General features: G+C 42.3%; 1 protein-coding gene across 4 annotated transcripts in view; it reads left to right on the forward strand.

Moving 5' to 3' along the window:
* The window catches only part of PAK3 (p21 (RAC1) activated kinase 3), a 210,534-nt gene that overhangs the window by 87,591 nt on the left and 102,914 nt on the right, over positions 1-20,029 (forward strand). The window contains exon 2 of one of the 4 annotated variants that reach the window (XM_087940837.1): positions 11,475-11,588. The exons of the other annotated variants lie outside the window; for them this stretch is intronic. The gene's annotated coding sequence lies outside the window, so the exon portion shown is untranslated. The remainder of the gene's footprint in view (positions 1-11,474; positions 11,589-20,029) is intronic. 4 annotated transcript variants of the gene reach the window in all.

Consider the following 20,029-nt stretch of genomic DNA (forward strand, 5'->3'; position numbering starts at 1 on the left):
GGAGGGGAAGGTCCCCCCCACACCCCCAATGGAGAGAGAGGGGAGTTCTGGGTTCTGGTTCTGCTCTCAGATGTGTGACTCATTCCTGCTCCCCAAAGAAGGGAGAATTGTTTTTCTGGCTGCCCCTTTGTCCCCAACCTGTGTGCCCTATCTATTATCCACCCGGGAAAGCTGCCTCTGCTGATTGTTTTGCAGAAACAGCGTCTTTCCTTCCATATTTTCCTTTAGCATCCAGAGGCAGGGCTTTTTCTTCTTGAGGTGGGACCGACTGCAGAGTCAATTGCTGGAAAGAGAAGTAAATCCGGTGGTTGACAGAGAGGAAAGCCAGGGCTAAACACAGCATTGCAAAGCTTGGGTTGGGAGTGCCTCCCCGATCCCTGGACCTGGAGCTCTACGGAGAGGGGCCTGCAATTCCCAGTGGTTTATTCCTGATGTCTCACAAAGAGGCATTCTTTCAGTCCCCGTCTGATCTCTTTAAAAGCAAGGTTGTTAATATCACTTGCACAGGGGACTTGGATGTGGTTGGTTTGTTCTAAGCACCATTGTTGTATGTGTTTGCTTCTCGGCCTCTTGATAAATGCTAAGAAAGAACATGGTAGCTTCTCTCTTTGCTTGTGATTCTCTGGCAGGTTTGGCCCTTGGTTGCTGCTGGTCTGAGAACTGCCCCAATTATGCTGTTTTTGCCGTGCATTGAGGGATGATCTGGATCAGCGGGTCAAAGACCAGACTTAGTGAGGATAGGAGCCTTGTGTTTATATATGTGTGTTTGTGTATTGGGAGATTCCAAACAGACTGTCTATTCTCATGTTGGGAGAAGGTTCAGGCAAGGGAAGCACTGCCAGGATCAGGGAAGGGTAATAGTAAACATTGGGCCCTTGTGAGGACTGGCCTCAAGTGGCCCTCAGTGGCCACCTCCTTGATTCAGGCATGATCATACTGTTATTTATTTCTGGATTGCTAGAGGCACAGCTGGTGATAGCAGAGGGGAAGAAACGGGGAATTGGTGGCGGAAGGATGTGAAGGAAGCAGCCAGATGGGAAATATGGACCAGGGGATGCATGAGGTGAGGAAACAGAAAGTTTGGAAAAGAGAAAGAAGAGTGGGCTATGGATGATGGACACTGTGGAGAGGAGGAGGTGGCAGGATCTGCAGAACGTCGCTGAGCAAAATAGTAGGACTCCCTGCTGGGGATGATGGCTGGGATCATCCAAGACTTGCAGGTGAAGAAAAGATGCTGAAATGTTCTCAGAACAGCAAAGAAGGGTGCTCCTGGATTTTGGTTTAGGGATGCTTTGTTATGAGAAGGTTTGAAAGGGCTTCTGTAGAAAGGGGTCAGCCATGAAGCCTGGTCAGTCTTCAATTCACCGGTCATCAACTGTGCTTCGGTGGTAAGATCTCTGGGGGTGTAGATCCAACTTAATTGCTCTTAGTTATTTTCTTCTTTGGAAGGAAGTAGATAATATGTTGATTCTTCAGAGCCCCTAGCATTGGTGGTGGGTCTTCCCCATCTCTTTTGATGCAATATTCTCTCCTTCAAAACTGAGACACTCAGGAGTAAAATGTTTCTTTGAGTCCCTGCTTTCTTCCTACTGCGTTACATTGCAATCTTTGTCTCCTTGTTAATTTTGCTCATTGTAATCAGTGATCTGATAAATGGAATGAACGTGGGAGCTCCCAAATAGTGGAAGAACTCTAAATATTCTCTTTCAAGTGAGAGGCCTTGAATAAAAGTGATCCATGCCATTATTTCAAAGGCTGAATTGGGCTGGGGACCATAGCAATCTTTCCATCAGGAATGTCCAGCTTTGGTAACTTTAAGACCTATGGACTTCCCCATGGCTGCTGGAGAATTCTGGGAGTTGAGGTCCACAAGTCTTAAAGTTGCTAAGGTTGGATACCCCTCCTTTACATCTTCCTGATATCACTATAGAGTGTGCATCTTTGGGTTGTCGGAACTTGCGTATCAAGGCAATTGTTTGATGTTCCAGGAAGAAAATGAACTTTGGTGGAATCCTTTGCTTGGGCCAAAGCATCATTTTTCACTGCATTTGCACAACATAATAAGGATGGTAAAAGTGGAGATGGGTACTTGTGATTCAGCTTGATGTGAAAACCTCATTACTGTCTTAGCATGTTGGTTCAAACAGGGCATCAATAAAGTCAGCACATGATTTAATGTTGAGGAATATCAAGTAAAGTGAACATAGCCGCTGAGTTTTGTCAAACCATCGGTAGAGTTTAGTTGTGTCAATTCAACCAGATTGGACTTTTTTGCTGAATGAGAAGTTCCAAGCTCATCCTTTCTCCTAGTATTTAGCCATCTCTAATCTTATTTATTATGTAGTTTCATTTATTTATAACTTTGTTAGATGCATATCCCACCTTTCTGTGACTCTCAAGGAGCGGGACACAATTTTCTCCTCTTCCCATTTTTTCCACCGTACCAATCCTATGAGATGGATTGGGCTGAGAGAAGAGAACTGGGCCAAAGTGCTCAGGGAACTCTGTAAAGAGGGTGGGGGGAGAGAGCTTGGATCTCCCCACCTTCTCCACTGTATCACATGGGCTCTTGAGCTGATGGGGGAAGGACTGGCCCAAAGTCATTTAGTGGAGTTCTGGGGCTGGAAATAGAATAAAATGTGGATCAATCACACCTCATCCAGCATCTAGATTAATGTTATTCTGAAGTCGAAAGGGAAAGCACTAGTCTAAAAGTCCCTGCAGTGCTTCCTTGTGAAGAGAGAATAAAACTGGATCTCTTGAATCAGGGGTGTCAAACTCAATTTCATTGAGGGCTGCATCAGGGCTGTGGTTGATCTTGTGGGGGGGGGCATGGCTGACTGTGTGGGTGTGGCCAACTATGTGGGTGTGGCCAGCTTTATGTGATTCACTGTGGCTGACTGGGTGGGCATGGCCAGTTTGACCACTCCCCAAACTGCTGGTATGTTTCCACTTTGCACAGGGTAGGCCCCTTGCATTTTCCAGGACAGCCCCACAGGCTAGATCTGACCACATTGCAGGCCAGTTCAGGTCTGCGGGCCTTGTGTTTGACACACCTATCCTGAATTTTGCTCCAATAATTTCATTGCTCTGGCTCTCATTTATGTATTAATCATTGCTAACTTTAGCCCAGTACTTTTCAACCTTGGCAAATTTGCACGTGGGTAGGCTCCAACACTCAGAAATTCCCAGGATTCTGGGAATTTAAATCCTTCCTTCTCAGAAAATCAATCAGTGGAATGACTTGCCTTCAGAAGTTGTGGGTGCTCAATCACTGGAGGTTTTTCAGAACAGATTGGACAACCACTTGTCTGAAATGATATAGCTTGAGGAGGGTGTAGAAGACTTCCAAAGTCCTGTCTAACTTTTATATTCTTTATTCTTCCTTCCTTCCTTCCACCCACCCATCCATCCATCCATCCATCCCAGCATCTGTTACATGCATCCATTTTAGAGAAATGGCTGTTGGACTGATTCTATCAACTGAGGCAATTCAGTTTAGTCCCCAGCCTTAACTTATGAGAGCAATAACAATGGCTCATTGTAATATCTGAGATATTAGTCAATAGATACTGAGTGTTGATTTGAAAGAGTAACAGCTGATGTAGTTCAGCCACGGAAGAAGGGAATGGAATTTCCTTGTTTTATATTAGGATTTCATGTAAAATCATTCTACAGCCAACCACAAAATTGAAATTGTTAATGTAACAGAAAGAAAATGGAATAAATGCAGAGGCATAGTATTCACAAAGTATCGCTGTCCTGTTCTCTGACAAGCCTTGCAGTTGTATTTGCCCAACATGCCGAAACTGGCTTGTTTTAATGTTAATTGGTCTGGGGGTGGTTTAATGTACCGCAGGAAATCAGCTCAACTAACCAAGGAGGGAAGCAACCTAGGAGAAATTTCCTGACAGTGAGAACAATAAATCAGTGGAATGAGTTACCTTCAGAACGTGTGGGTGCTCCAACACAGGAAGCTTTTCAAAAGAGAATAGACAGCCATTTTTCTGAAATGGTGGACGGTCCCCTGTTTGAGCAGGGAGTTGGATTAAAAGACCTCCAAGGCCTCTTCCAACTCTGTTATTCTGACTCAAATATCAACTGGTTAGTATAGAATATTGTGTGAACTCAAGAAATCATGAATTCATTAGCCAGGTTGAGGGGTGGGACAAATACAGACATACAGGAACATACAAAACCTGGGTAATCGATGGTAATAGCAGAAGTGTCAAACTCAATTTTATTGAGGGCCACGTCAGAGTTGTGTTTGACCTTGGTAAGCTGGGGTGGGCATGGCCAGCTCAACATCACTCATGTTGGGGGGGGGATGACTCCTGACGAACCTTGTGCTCTGCTAGCAAAAACGGGATCCCGAACTCCGTTTTCAGCTCTGACAGCTTTCTGCAACCATCTCCAAACTAAAAGGGAGCTCTGGAGGGCTGCCCACAGCCATCATGAGCACCATTTTTGGTTGCAATGGCCTCCTGCAACTCTCTGCCAGCAAAAATGGAGCTCCGTTTTTGTTGGCAGAGGCACCGCCTTGAGTTTGACATCCCTGGTAATAACAACCTAAAAATAGCTTTCATTAACTCAGACTGAAATTTTGTCGTTTGTTCTGGATTCAACTTCTTTTTCAGGTAGACAAAATCACAATGATCAAAGACCAAAGGCCTTGGCCAGGCTGTTCCACTCCCTAAAAGAGCCACTTCTTCCCAGGCTAACCCACATATTACTAACTTAACAAGCTCAATTGTGGTCATAGGTCAAGGGCTACCTGTACTATTTCACTGTCAGAAAATTTCTCCTCATTTCCAGGTTGAATCTCTCCTTGTTCAGTTTCTATCCATTATTCTTGTCTGGCCTTCAGGTGCTTTGGAGAACAGGTTGGCCTCCTCTTCTTTGGGGCAGCCCCTCAAATATTGGATGTCTGCTATCCTGTCTCCCCTGGTCCTTCTCTTCCCTAGACTAGCCATTTCAGACAAATGGCTGTCCAATCTCTTCTTAAAAACCTCTAGTACTGGAGCACCCACAACTTCTGAAGGCAAGTCTGGTTAATTGGTTTTACAACAAGGAAAACAATTGTAAGCAAAATACAATAGATTGTATTTGCATGCAAAGAAATGTGTAGGATTCTTCTTTGAAGATGGGGATGGTTTATTTGGGGAGATTTGGGTGAGAGCTGCTGTCTTCCCCATCTTTTTGTGCAGGGTTTTCCATAGGGCAGTTGCTGGTGATTTTGTGCAGGGGAAAAGCTTAAGAATGTTCTCTAAACCTGACGTGTAAGGAGTGATGTGAGAAGCTGTGCACAAAGGAACCTTTTAGGCTGACGTGTAAAATAATGTGTGTTTTTTGAACTGCAGGCAAACAGCTGCTGCATGAAGGCAAATGGTTAGGGCTGGGAAAATGGAAGTAAAGAAGCAAAACGGGAACCCTACAAATTGATCTCCAACTGAAATGAACACACATTGGCACATATTATTAGGTTGACACAAAAATACTCAGGCAGCTTGGCAGCATTCCTTTAAAGAGTTAACATATTAGGTTGTAACTTTACAGTGGGCATGGCTGATGGTCTCATTTTTGAAAGTACAAATGAGAATAATCTTGGAAATAATATTTGCTGAGCATTCACAATCAGAATGGGTGAAATTTGCATGTCTCTGGAACATATCTGTTGCTGGGGATGCTTGGTTTGGGAAATTTGAGTTGCATCTATTTGGGGCAAGTTACTGTTCCATCTTGAATGCCTTAGGGAGTTTTCCTTTCCCAAAAGAAGCCCATCACCATCAACCGTATTCATCAGATATCAACCCTTCATCAACCCTTTAGCTTGACATGTTTGTGTCCGGATGTTCCTTTTTCCTCTTCCCTCCCCATCTTCTTTACATTTCTGTTATGCCTTCTACATTGGAAACCTACAGATAGGCATTAACCCCCCTCCCCAAATTAACTGTGTCTAAACTGTTCTTTAAGCCTTTACAGTGGAAGAAGGAGATTGCAATGCTTTAAATATGGAAATTCCCAAAATTTGCAGTTTTCACAGATGTAACTGATCTGGTGGACTGAGTAGTTTTAATTCACCAACATTATAAGATTTATTTCTTGAATTGGATTCAATATAGTAGAAGTTTGAGTTTTGGTTTGATATAATAATTTAGGTTTGGGTGGATGACTTATGTTTTAAATTAATAAATGGTGACAGGTTTTTTGCAAGTCTTGGGTACTACCAAAGCAATCTTCTATTATATACCAATTCAAACAAAGAAAAACAAGCCAAAATCTTTTGCAATCTCATGAAACTATATAGGATAAGATTTTGGCATTCTTGATGAGAACTTACAGGATTTTGGCAATGTTGCAAGCCTTCCTTCCTTCCTTCCTTCCTTCCTTCCTTCCTTCCTTCCTTCCTTCCTTCCTTCCTTCCCTCCCTCCCTCTTCTTTCTTTCCTCATTGTTCCTCCCTCCCACATCAGCCTCAGAAAACCTGCTATTGGCATCCATACTAAGACAGTATGAAAGGGCATCTTTCCCCCAGAATGCTTTGCAGTGGGTCCATCTGCACTGCAGTTGGCTCAGTGACCATGCAGAAGTTGTGGAACAACACTTCCGAGCCTCTCTTCTCACTGTTTGTTCAGGCAGGGTCTGCTGGGAGCTGTAGTTTAGCAGCCTCTGCTGCAAAAGAATGACTCTGTGGATTCCAATAGGATAGAATTGGACTGTTCTGCCCTACAACACTGGCAAGTAGCAGAGACGTTATCATCTGACTTCTTCTGGCTGGCATTTGTCTTTGCTTGGGAAAAAAAAATCAGCAGAACGTCTGGAAAGGGAGTGCACCATTCAATGCTCCTTACCAAAAGCCGTGATGTTATTTACACAAGGCTGAATCTGGAATATTTATATATCGAAAAGAAAAAGCAGAGTGACTCACAACACGATGCCCAGTTTGTGTTGTGTCTAGTGCTGGAAAAGGTGGAAGGAAGGATAAGGCAAGGATAACCAAGAGCAGAATGGGTGGACTCAGTTATAGTTAGGGATGGGGAGTCCTTGGTGCTCTCTGAGCTTGGCTGTTTTCTTGCAGACGTTTCATTATCCAAACTAGGAAACATCATCTGTGTAGTCTTTTGTTACTAAGTTTGGATAATGAAACATCTGCAAAAACAACAACCAAGCTCAGAGAGCACCAAGGACCTCTCATTTCAACCCTGTTGCTAAGCAAGACAGTTAAGTTTTTATGACCTTTCTTACCCCAGTTGTTAATGAATCACTGTAGTTGTTAATTTAGTAATAAGTTAGTAATAAGTGAATCTGGCTTCCCTGTTGACTTTGCTTGTTAGAAGGTGACAAAAGGTGATCACATGACCCAGGGACACTGCAACTGTCATAAATACGAGTCAGTTGCCATTTTGATCACATTACCATGGGAATGCTACAACCATCATAAGAATGAAAATCTATAAGTCACCTTTTTCAGTTCTGTTGTAACTTAGATCGATCACTAAATGAATGGTTGTAAGTCGAGGACTACCTGTACTTTTTGACCATTAAATGATAAAAACAATCTCAACAGCCATTCCCTCTGAGATACTGTCTCAAATAGCCCTAGGAAAAATAGTCTAGAGATTATGAGAACGTCTGTGCCAACAAAAGACCAATATCCAAAGATCTGTTGTTGTTTTTCTGATGGGGTTAATATAACGTGGATGAATTCCTAATGTTAGATTTGTCCATTTGGAGGAGAGCAGTTTGGGATCATAACCGGGACATTTTGCCCATTATCTAGTGTTCTATCCAGCTTCTGCAAGAATTAGAAGTGATGGCCAATATTTTTCTAGAGAATTGATATTGATGGGATGAGAGTTATTTTCAGAATAGATTAGGAGCTATTGATTCAACGGATGTTCCTTCAGAGCTGCATACGACCGAGGCCATTTCATACAGCTTATTTCCAGAGGGCAAACTAAGTGTGAGGGCCCTTCAGACCACATCTGAAAGAGAAGCTGGAAAGAGTGGCACTGTTGATGAGCTGAAGAAACCAAATCCTATGACAGGAAATTGAAAGAACCAGAGATATCATCTGTGGAGATTCTCCGGGTCGTGGTTATCCCGAAGGTTCTTTTTTCAAAAGATAACTGGACTTTCTTGGGTTTTTAAAAAATGTTTTGCTTCTCATCCATGCTGGCTGAGGAATTCTGGGAGTTGAACTGCATAAAACATAAAGTGGCCAAGGTTGGAGACCTGCGGTCTACCCTTTCCAGAATCTCTGGTCAATGCCATCACCACCATCAGAAGGCTATTAAGTTGGAGAAGAATGCAGGAGGTGAAGAAAGAACCACTATTTGTAGGGGCAACTTAATAGTAGGAGACATGACAAAATGATGGCCAGCATTTTAAGTAGAGTTAATAATTTCTACCGTAGCTATCAAGAAGCAGCCTATTTTTCACCAAGTTGCAATTGTCCTTTAGGACATGTAATCAGACATGACAAGAGAGGGAAGATCACTATAATTGTATGTTTCAGAATAAACATACAATTTTGCCATCACTTGCTGAGGGGGGAAGGGGTGATGTCAAGGAAAGGAAGCAATTGCATTAAATACCATGATGGTGCCATCATCTTCTCATAAAAACACTGAAATAGTAGCCAAAGATGACCTAGGAAAAAAGACACTGTTCTTGAAGGATTCAAGTGAATACTACAGTAGCAAATATGTCATAGCATAGGTTCAGATGTACAAATACATAGAGGTAGTCCTTGACTTAAAACCATTCACTTAGTGACCATTCAAAGTGGCAATAGCATTGAAACAATTGACTGACAACTTTTACAAGATCCCCACAGTCACATGATCAAAATTCTGCTTGCTTGTCAACAGGCATGTATTTACAATGGTTGCAGCATCCCAGGGTCATGTCACTTGCAACCTTCCCAGCTGGTTTCTGACCAGAAAAGTCAACGAGGAAAGCCAGATTTGTTTAACGACCGCTTGATTCATTTAAAAACTGCAGTGATTCGCTTAACAACTGTGGCAAAAAGAATCATAATAGTGGACATGAGTCACTGAACAACTACCTTGCTTAGCATTTGAAATTCTGTCCCAGTTGTGGTCGTAAATCAAGGACTGCCTTTATAATTTAAACAGTTCTTTATAGAAGGGAAACTAAATGCCACACTGGCCCAGATTTTGGGAGTTGCAGCTCCTGGTATAGAAAGTCATGGAGATGTGGTTACAGAGGCAACAAGAGCAGAAAGGTTCCTGAAGCCCTGGGAAAGGAGGTAATGTAAGGAAAGGCTGGTTCCTCTCAGATTTGGTGGTAGACAAGGGACTTGTGGACTTAAACTCCCAGAAATCCCTGCCAAGCTGGGAGTTGAAGTTAACAGGTCTTAAAGTTGCAAGGTTGGACAGCTCGCTTTAGTCTATCTCAATTAAATATAGTTCCAATCATCCCATGGAGCTTGTCCACCTTTTAGGGTTGAGCCCCAACTCATCTCGAGGGCACCATGAAGCCCTCAATAGCTGGTTCCCACTCAGAACCAGAGTGCTCATAAGGAGCCAATTTCTGCCAAAGAGTCTTTGCAATCTGTTGCTCTTCTGCACATCTCTGTTCTATGCTCTGTTCCCAGAAAGGTTCAAGAGCTGTGAGGTTATGAATTAGAATCAGAGACTGGAGTATGCAGCAGAAGTTGTGGGTGCTTCGTCACTGGAGGCTTTTAAGAAGAGACTGGGCAACCATTTGTCCAGAATGGATAGGATCTCCTACTTGAAAAGGCAGTTGGATTAGATGACCTCCAAGGTCTCTTCCAAGTTTCAAGTTCCAAGTTCCAAATCTATTATTCTGTTATTCTGAGTCTACATGAGTGCAAACCTTCTTCTGATCAGAACAAAAATGTCACATCTGCCACATCTCCACCTGCATTTTCAGTCAGAGCAAAAATCTCCCATCTCCATGCTAACCATCCTCCATACCTCCACCAACTTCTCTGGGGGATCCAGGACGGACATGACCTCAATTCATGTTTAACTATTGGGATTGAACTGAGGACCTTCAGTGTGGGAAGCCAGTATTCTATTGCTGGGCTCTGCCGTCTTCCTCTCTCCTCTTCTGCTTCTCACATGTTGCTCAGTAAAACTGCATGTGCACTACCTCAAAGCATCTTTTATCTGGTCATGCAGCAGGAGAGGAGACAGGAACCAATTGGACTTCCGCCCCGGCTGCTTTTCTTAGTCACAAGATCTTTGTTGTGTCTGGTTGCTGACACTCATGCTCTCTCCCTGCCTTTCCTGTTTCGGATCTCTGCTGGCTTCTGCAGGGATCTCTCTATGTCTCCATCTGTTATTTTGCAGCAGCAAAAGACTCTTTGGCATAAAAGCTTAGGGTGGGATGTCCAGAACTTCACAGCAAATGAAGGATAAAAAATTTATTTACTTTGCAGTTCATGGATACAGTCATGGTTCACCAGCAAATCTGATTCTTGCTGTGATGACCTAGGGTGGGATACAAAAGCAACCAAGTCACAAAAATAGGTGAAGTCCCTTTAATGCCTTCAACTTAGTCTCCACGGTCCAATTATCATTGACTGGAGAAAAAAACTCCTCCACGAACAGTTGCGAAAAGGAAGAAATTCCATTCAAACTCAAAATACATATAAATAGAAAAAAAGACAAGGCAGGATAAGAGCTTGAAGATGTCCTCAGATATCGAAATACACACACTGGGAAGGACACCAGAACTCAGATAAGAACTGACAGACTAGAATTATTTCATGCTTTGTTTCCAGCACTGGGCCATGCGCAGTTTGTCCTTTTAAATAGTCCTCCCAGCTGCAACCCATGAAGGGGATCAGGGCCCTTTCCTCCCGTGTAGACCATGCCATTCATGTTTCTCCCTTATCTGCTCCTCCCTGTGTCCCCTAGGATGAAGAGGGGAAGGGGCTAGGTATTTTGAATGCCCAGCCGGCCTGTGCCGTTCCCCAATTTCCTCTACAACCTCCGGAGCCACACTTCCACTCCCTGTCGGCTGTTCCTCCTCTCCCTCAGAGTCAGATTCTAACAGGGGCATGACACTTGCTCTGCAAAACAATTTGTTTGCAAATACTTTGATCTGAGCATTTTCATGAACATCCATCCTACCTGTTTTTTCCATGACTCCTTTTCTTTCCCTTCATCCAATATTTCCTCCTTGCCTCAAATCAGTAAGCCAGTAAAGCGGAAACATTGTGTGAGGGGCTGCAAACAGCAAAGCAGTAGGCAGATCAAGAAGGAAGGCCTTAGAAATTCAGGAACTAGAATCTGCTGTACATTAAAGACAACATGCTGGAATATCCACCCATTCCATTACTGAATCAATCTGAGTAATTTAGGGTTGAAAATTCCTCAACTTATCCATAACTGCAGGACTTTTGGTTCACAGTCTGTTGCATTTCCTTCAGTTTCACATAATTCCATTTTTCTTTCCTTCATCTTTTCCTTCCTTTAGGGTTAATGGTGGACATCAGTCATCCTCAGCTGTGGCATTATGCAAACCACTACATAGTTATTAAAAGGAACCACAATGGAGCCCAACATTTCTGTTGCTAAGCAAGGCAGTTAAGTGAGTTTTGCCCCATTTTATGAGCTTTTTTGCTATAGTTCTTAAGTGAACCCTTGCAGCTGTTAAGTGAATCATGTGGTCATTGAGTGAATCTGGCTTATCCCATTGACTTTGCTTGTCAGAAGCTGGCAGTAATTCTTTATTGGCCAAGTGTGACTGGACACACAAGGAATTTGTCTCCAATGCAAAAGGTCTCAGTGTCCACACGTATAACAACAAAGTGATAGGTCATAGATCATAAATCATAGAGCATCATTTTCTCTTGATAGTACCAAAATGAATGAGCCTGATCCAGGTTTATATCCCCATGTTTGAATCACCAAGATGTGAAATAACTGCCATCATCCCCTATTCAGGCAATGTTTTTCATAAATACAAACCGCCATTTCTAAAAATTGAAAAAGAGTGCCAAGAGAATCCTTCCCTTCTTGTTCTTCCTTTTTATATTTTTGGTATTCAAGTTTCAATCCATCCACAAGTGATACCATTATGGAGAGAAAAGGTTTTTCCAAACAACCACCCAAGTGCTTTTAATCAAAGATAGTTCTCAGAAGTTCCAAAATCACCAAGCAGTCCAAATAAGCTGTTTCTTTTTAGTACTTTCTCCTTCTTCACTTTCTCTTTCTGGGGTTAGTATTTAATCACAAAATTCCACAAAGTTCCATTTAAAATATATCTTTTAGAAGTCTTGTTAATGTTTAATAACTCTTTAAAATTCTAGGCAATCATCTGCTTATTTTCAAATACTGCTCCAATTTTTTTTCCTCTCCCTTCCCACTCACAGCAAAAAGGATTTTTTTTTCTTTTTTAAATGTTCAGAAATCCTTATCCCTTCAGCATTTAATTACCTCCAATGCAGGTTTTCCAATTTCTCTTCTCTTATAGTTCCATCCGCTGTCACGTTAGGAAGGAGAATGAAAAGTTAAAAAAAACTTTCCCTTTTGGAATTCCATTCGCCACTTGTAACTCTCTCTGGAAACAATTTATCTTTGGCAATTTTCAAATTCCAGGGTACTTTCTCTTGCTTTATCCCAGTCAGAAACCACTTTCACGACTCTTCCGACTTTCTTCCTCCTGCACAATCTTATCCAGCTGCAGGGTTCTTTGTGGCGGCCATTACTGACCACCGCTCCTCCGCCTTGGGAAAAGGGGGTTTTGCCAGCTGGGGAGGGGGTCTGCGACACTCCCAAGCCCCTATCCCAATCCCCCCTATCTTCAGCTGCCTCTACGGGGCAGCTATATTCCCCAAATCCGAATGGATCGGGGGCACCTTGGCAGCGAGCACAGCAGGGATCACGCGGTATCGCGAATCCCTGCCGCTGCCGAAACCTAGCAAACTGGAAGTCTCCAACCTCACCAAACTTGATTGCAGGAAATATGACTTCAGCAACAGACTGTTCAATGTCTGGAATACTCTACCTGACTCTGTGGTTTCTTCCCCAAACCCCAAAAACTTTAACCTTAGACTATCTACTATTGACCTCACCCCTTTCCTAAGAGGTCTGTAGGGGGCGTGCATAAGCACAGCAATGTGCCTACCGTCCCTGTGCTAGCACGCCATCTTTTTCCACCATGGACTGTGTGCTTTCTTTCAGACCACCCATCTTTTGCAGATCAGAGCTTAAGAAAGAACCATTGATTAGACATATGGATTGATGAAACATGGTTACTTGGCTTGGAGGTCCAAGAAGAATTGGCCCAGTTTGCTATCTGCTTTTGATGAAAGGAAAAGTAGATGCTGAATAAATTATAGATCATACTTGAGTATATTTATGGAAATTTGATTCCCTGCATCTATGCTTGTACTCTCCATGTTTTATGACACACATTGAGATTGGTAAGAAGCAGCTCTAAACAAGAAACAGCAGCAGTTTGAATTTCTGAATTCCTTCCTTCTTAAAGCATGAATAAGGTGGCAATTAAATAGGGTTGTGAAAAAGAGATACAGAGAGACCAGAGGTGCTGTTCAGCAGGTTCTGGAGAACCGGTAGTGGAAATTTTGAGTGGTTCGGAGAACCGGCAAATACCACCTCCGGCTGAAGATTTTACAGTATCCTTCCCCTGCCACGCCCACCAAGCTACGCCCACAGAACCAATAGTAAAAAATTTGAATGCCACCACTGAGGTAGACCATGACTTTTTGTTGCTAAGCAAGACAATTGTTTAGCTTTGTCTCATTTTATGTCCTTTCTTGCCACCATTGTTAAGTGAATCGCTGCAGTTGTTACATTAGTAACATGGTTGTTAAGTAAATTTGGCTTCCCCATTGACTTTGTTTATGGCAAAGGGGGCTCACATGAACTCAGAACACCACGACTGTCATAAATATGAACCATTGCCAAGGGTATATACTGTACTTTGATCACATAATACTGGTGATGCTGCAATGGTCATAAGTGTTAAAAACAGTCATAAGTCATTTTTTTCAGTAAAAATGAACAGTTGTAAATTCAGGACTATTTGTATTTATGTTTCATCTATAGTACTTAAAGATCTATAGGTCCCAAGCAAAAGAAGGCAGGACTAGGTGTGAAAGTTTTCTGTCTTTCTATGTGCACATCGGTCTATCTTTCTCTTTATCTACCAATCACAACATGCGCTCCACGCAGCCATACCTGGCTATGCCTACACATCTAAGATGGCACAGCTGGACTTTGACCACAGTCTAGGATGGAGACAATACTGTAACTCTTACAAAACCCTCAGCATAATGCTTGAGTTCTAAAAGAATATTGGGTAACTGTCGATGGGAACAACTTGTGGATGTTTCGTGGGATTTTTATTGACTTGGGTTGTTAGCTTCAGGTGTAGAAAGATCAATGCGTAGAATAGAGAAGAAAATAAATAATATTTATAGGCTTGAGCAGCTCATCCCCATCCCCACCATGGTGAAGAAGGCTTGCAGGAAAGAAAGTCTGCGGTGGATCAGTCCCAAGCTGCCATTTTGGAAGTGGCAGAAGGATGCATGCTGTGCTAAAAGCTTGCAAAGAGACCATGTTGTTCCACTCACTTTAGCATCTGGAATACATTACTGAGGAGGGAAAGTAAAGGATGTATGTGTGTGTGTATTTGTGTATGCACTCAGATGTAAGAGACACCAAGAGCCCTAGTGTGTGGGTGTCTGTCTCTTGTATGTTTTCTTGCAAGATGAAGGGAGTGGAGTGGAGAGAAGCTAAAACAATAGAGCTCAAAACAGATCGGTCATGGGTAGGTTGCTGAATATGGTAGAACAACTGCAGATTTGAAGTCTTTTTCAAAAGGCAACTGGACTTTCTTTGTTTTACTTTCAAGACGTTTCACTTCTCATCCAAAAAGCTTCTTCAGTTCTGATTTCAGTCAGAACTGAAGAAGCTTCTTGGATGAGAAGTGAAATGTCTTGAAGGAAAAACAAAGAAAGTCCAGTTGTTTCTTGAAAAGCACCTTTGGGACAAACATGACCTGGATTGTTGAGAATCTCCATAGACATTTAGCAGATTTGAAGATGTATGGTTTCTATTTATTGGCCGATTTAACTGAAGGGGAACATTTACTGCAGACTGAAAAAGACTGGGCTTGTGTCATTTCTTGAACATCTGTGCTGGATACCCTCTGAGGATGCTGTGAATAGAACTGATTACCATAAAACATGACGATTTGTTATTACAGACTTCGACAGCCTGAGGTCTTTTTGAAGTGCTGAACTGCAACCTTCCTAATTCCGGCCGTCTGAAATTTATGAGATTGTAATCCAAGGTACTTGGAGGAGAATAGGTTGAGGAATGGAAAGGTCTGGATTTTTCAAAAATTGTTTCATGACGATGGATGGGTCTACATTTTCAAGGGCAACTTATCCCCTGTGAAGGTCTGGTATATTCTCATGGTCTCCACATAGCCACACTGCCCTGCAAGATCTTAACAATAATCCGGATTTGATGCTGCCTTTGCTACAAGAATGTGCATAACATTAGCATGGAATGTGCATTAACATTAGCATTACCATGCCCTGTTTAAGTGATGCAGGTAGTCCTCAATTTAGGACCACAATTGAGCCCAAAATTTCTGTGGCTGAGACAGATGTTGAGTTTTGCCCCATTTTATAACCTTTCTTGCTACAGTTATTAAATGAACCACTGCAGTTAGTAACACAGATCTAAAGTGAATCTGATTTCCCTGTTGACTTTGCTTGGCAGAAGTTCATAAACTTTGATCACATGACCCTGGGATCTGCAACTGTCATAAGTATGAACTTCTTGCCAAACATCTGAATTTTGAGCACCTGACCATGGGGATGCTGCAAAGGTCATAAGTTTGAAAAATGGTTGTAAGTCAATTTTTTCAATGCCATTGTAACTTTGAACAGCCACTAAACGAATCCTGTAAATTGAGGACTGCCTGTACCATGGGATGAATATCACATTTGGGTACCACTAGCTTTTTAAAATTTGTGGGCAGTGAAACTGAGTGGAAAATTTATCCAAGGGAAGAACAGGGTCTCCCTCAGTTTCTGCAAGACAGATCTCCCCCATTAGCAGTGGTGTGATAGCATCTCTTTGGAAAAAGACAAGAGAAATCTCATGGAAGATTTCTGCTTCTGAAATTGAATGGAAGCAGTAAAGGCAAGGGAGACTTCAGTGAAGATTCATTCTCACCCCTTCCCCATCTGGCCACTAAGTCTGGCTAGCCAAAATTCTCTTCTTCCTTGGAAGTACACTTTAAGGCAATTTTCTTACATCAAATTAGATAAACACTGGTAGGAGAGGGGAAAAGTCCAGCAAGATACAGTGCTTTGTATCGATTCCATATTCTCAATATGGGATGTCTAACATGATTTTTAAAATCCACAATTTTGACTTCGTTGTACCATAAATATCCATCTTGATTTGCAGCAGAGAATGGCTATTTGGTGTTTCTAAATCTGCAGATTAGATTGCAAATATTTTTTTTCTGACAGTGGAACAAAAGACGGGAATCTACAAGTAGTAAAGTTTTCCAGGGTTTTGTCTGAAAGACATTTCCAGACATTTCCTTGCCTTTTTGAATTGTATAGGAAAGCATCATTTAGACCAATGGTGTCCAACCTTGGCAACTTTAAAACTTGTGGACTTCAACTCCCAGAATTCCCCAACCTGACCCTAAAATTAATAAAAACCAATATCTTAAGGAATTCTGCTTGGTCTCCCTCTAAACTAGTGTTTCCTAATCTTAGCCATTTTAAGATGTGTGGAGTTCATTTTGTGAAAGTCTTCAAGTGGTCAAGTTTGGACACCTCTAATTTAGATTATTGTCAATACTTTCATAACATCAAAGTAGGATTTTTAATTTTTGTTTTGTTTTTGCCACTGCCTCTCCCAAATTAGCTTCTTATCTCAATTACCTATCTTTAAAATTCTGAATAAAGCTTTCCCTTCCTCTTTTCTGAATGAATGATGTAACAGTTGCTGGAGCTGGAACAATTTTACGCAAGGATAGACTTTAGCTTAGTACGTGAGCATTTGTGGAAACAAGGAACAAAACCTGTGAGGAGACACAGCTAAATCACACAGAGGTGAAAATCTTATGAGTTCTCTAGTTCAGATTCAGCTCTCCTGTCACTTTAATGATCAGTCTATGATTTTATTTTATTTTATTATTTGACATAATGAATAAAAATTAAAGTAAGATTATTCAGACAGTAGATAGCATTAGTTTACCTAAAATTCCATGACAGATTTTATTTTTTCAAACTTCAAACTTCAAAACCAATAATGACACATAATGAGTCTTCCAAGCTGAGTTCTTTATTGTTTCACACCTATAGACAAAATCTTGCCAAATTGAGGACTCTACTGTCTGCATTTACAATATACTATGGGAACCATTAGGGGCTGTCTGCCCTCTTTTTCTCATATAAAATATCTTGACTGGGTTGTCTCTTATTCCTCTGGAATCACCCCTCTCTTCTGGTGATTTATCTCTTTACTATATATTGTATCACCCTTGGTAACTTACAGGTATTTTGACTTCAACTCCCAGAATTCCTCAGCCAGAATGTGTCAGATGCAAAGAATCAAGATCATACATTAAGTTGCAGTTAAGATTTTTTGCTCAAGTCTATATACAAGAATCTAGTCAACTAAGGTTAAAATTGGCCTCAGATAAAGGTCAACAAATTCAAGAGGGATTGGACTTGGACCATTTGTGAGGATGTAAGCTGATGATGCACTTAACTCCACCTCCAACTCTGCCTGCTCTTTTACACCATGGGGAACACTTTGCAGAAGTCTGTATGTTCTTCAGAAGCAGGTAACACATCATTCTGGTAAATAGAAAAATTTCCTTGAATCAAATTTGCTTGCTGGGAACCATATACTTTCAGAAAACTGAATCTACACAGCTTTCTTAGCAAAAGAGTGTTTGGGACCTCTTGTCAGATGCTGACTGGGGAATTCTGGAAGTTGAAATTTATGCATCATAGAGTTGACAAGGTTGAGAAATATTGATTTAGAGTGATAAATCAAGAAGTGATTGCAGGTAGATCCACAAGGATCTGTCTGAACTGGAATGGAAGGTTTTCAAAACTCAAAGGCTACGATGCTGACAGAGACATTTTGTTCTGATACATCAGTTCTTACATCCTTTTGAATATTACAACTGGATCTATCAGGTTACATTCTTTGCTCCTAGATATATTCCTTATGAATTAATGCTGTAATTGAGGCTAACCCCCCCACCTCAAATCAAGGCTCTAAACTTCTCTACTACAAGGCATTCTCATGCTGGGGAATTCTGCAAGATGCAGTCCAACCATCTTAACATTGCCAACTTTGACAAATGCTACTTTGTCCAGAAATCCTCTTCGGTCTACAGTTTAATTTTAACATGTTAGAGAAGTTGATGTGTTCTTCAGAAGGGAGTAAAACATCATTCTGATAATTGGAAAGAATTCCTTTAATTAAACTTGCTTGCAGGGAATAATATACAGGTACATTCATGCAGTACTCTTGGCAAAGGATCAGTATGGTTTTTTGTTTTCTTTCAGTTATAGTATCCAGCTATGAATCAGGCCACCATTTTTCGCTTCTCTTCTCAGACAGAGTTGGCTAGGGGCTAAGCCAGATCTTTTTGCTACAACAGAGTCTATGTTGTAGGAAAACAATCATGAGGGATCCTTGATGCTCTCTGAGCTTGGTTGTTTTTTTTTGCAGATGTTTCATTATCCAGGCTAGATAACATCATTAGCACTAGTGCTGATTGTTACGTATTACCTTATATAGCCAGCTGAGTGGAGTTCTGTAGCCAGACTCCACCAATTGGCCCAGCCACTGGTGGGAGAAATAAAGACTCATCAGTAGCTGAAGCTTTGGACAGTGCTGGCTACATAAGCCGGCACCCACCGCAAGTTCACAGCTTGCATTTTGTCACCTTAATAAAGGAGTTGACTGTCACTCTGCATCCGCCTCTTCACTTGCGCCCATCTAACACTGGCAACAAAGGTGGGATACTAGAAGAAAAGAGACCAAGGACACCACGTGAGCACCAATCGCCAATTCGAGCCCCGCGACCATTGCGACCCCAGCGACCAACATGGCTCACCAACTGATGTCGATTCCCTATGACCCAGCCAAGGAGAAATGATCACCATACGTGGGCCAATTCAAACTGCATCTGGAAGTAAACGGACTACAGGCAGCCCCAGATGCGAAGAAGTGAGCGCTATTCCTCACATATTGTGACTCGGAGCTGTACAAACTGGCCGAAGCCCTCATGGCCAATGACCTGGAGAATGTATCATGGGACAAGCTCCAGCGGTCACTGAAGGAGCACTTTGACCCGACCCCCTCCTATCTGGTGAACCGCCATGAATTCTACACAAGGAGCCAGAGAGAAGGGGAAACCATCAACATGTTCGTGGTGGCTCCTCAGAAACTATAGAAGAACTGTAAGTTCCCCGATGCCGAAGGCATGTTCTGGGACCGGCTGATCCTTGGAATGAAGGACCTAACTCTCCAGAAATGCCTGCTGGCCAGAGAGGAGGTCTCCTTCAAAGAGGCAATCGATGAGGCCCAGGCTGCGGAGTCCTCTGACAGTTCCATCACACGCATCAAGGGGACTGAGAAGGTGCATGCCACCCAGGCTCACCGACATGAACTTTGAAATGCACCCAGCTTGGAGACCAGCGATGATGAGGAAGAAAATCCACTGGATCAAGACAAGTAAGCCCGCTGGGAAGCAGGGACCCAGGCCGTGTGGGGGATGAGGGAGAAACCACCCTCAGTCAGCATGCCGCTTCATAGACACTATCTGCCTGTGACGTGATTGCAAGGGTCACATCACAGAACCCTGCAGAGCCAGCCAGCTGGCCAACAGACAAACCAAGAAGGCAGCATCCCCTATTGTCAATATGGCCACCAAAGGGGAAGCCGGAAACCTTTCGGCGGGAAATTCAAGTGCCGAGATGATGTCAGAGAAGAAGAAGCCCACTT

The sequence above is a fragment of the Pseudonaja textilis genome, chromosome 12 (assembly GCF_049901715.1).
Source record: "Pseudonaja textilis isolate UNSWEBS1 chromosome 12, rPseTex1.2, whole genome shotgun sequence".
Lineage (NCBI taxonomy): Eukaryota > Metazoa > Chordata > Lepidosauria > Squamata > Elapidae > Pseudonaja > Pseudonaja textilis.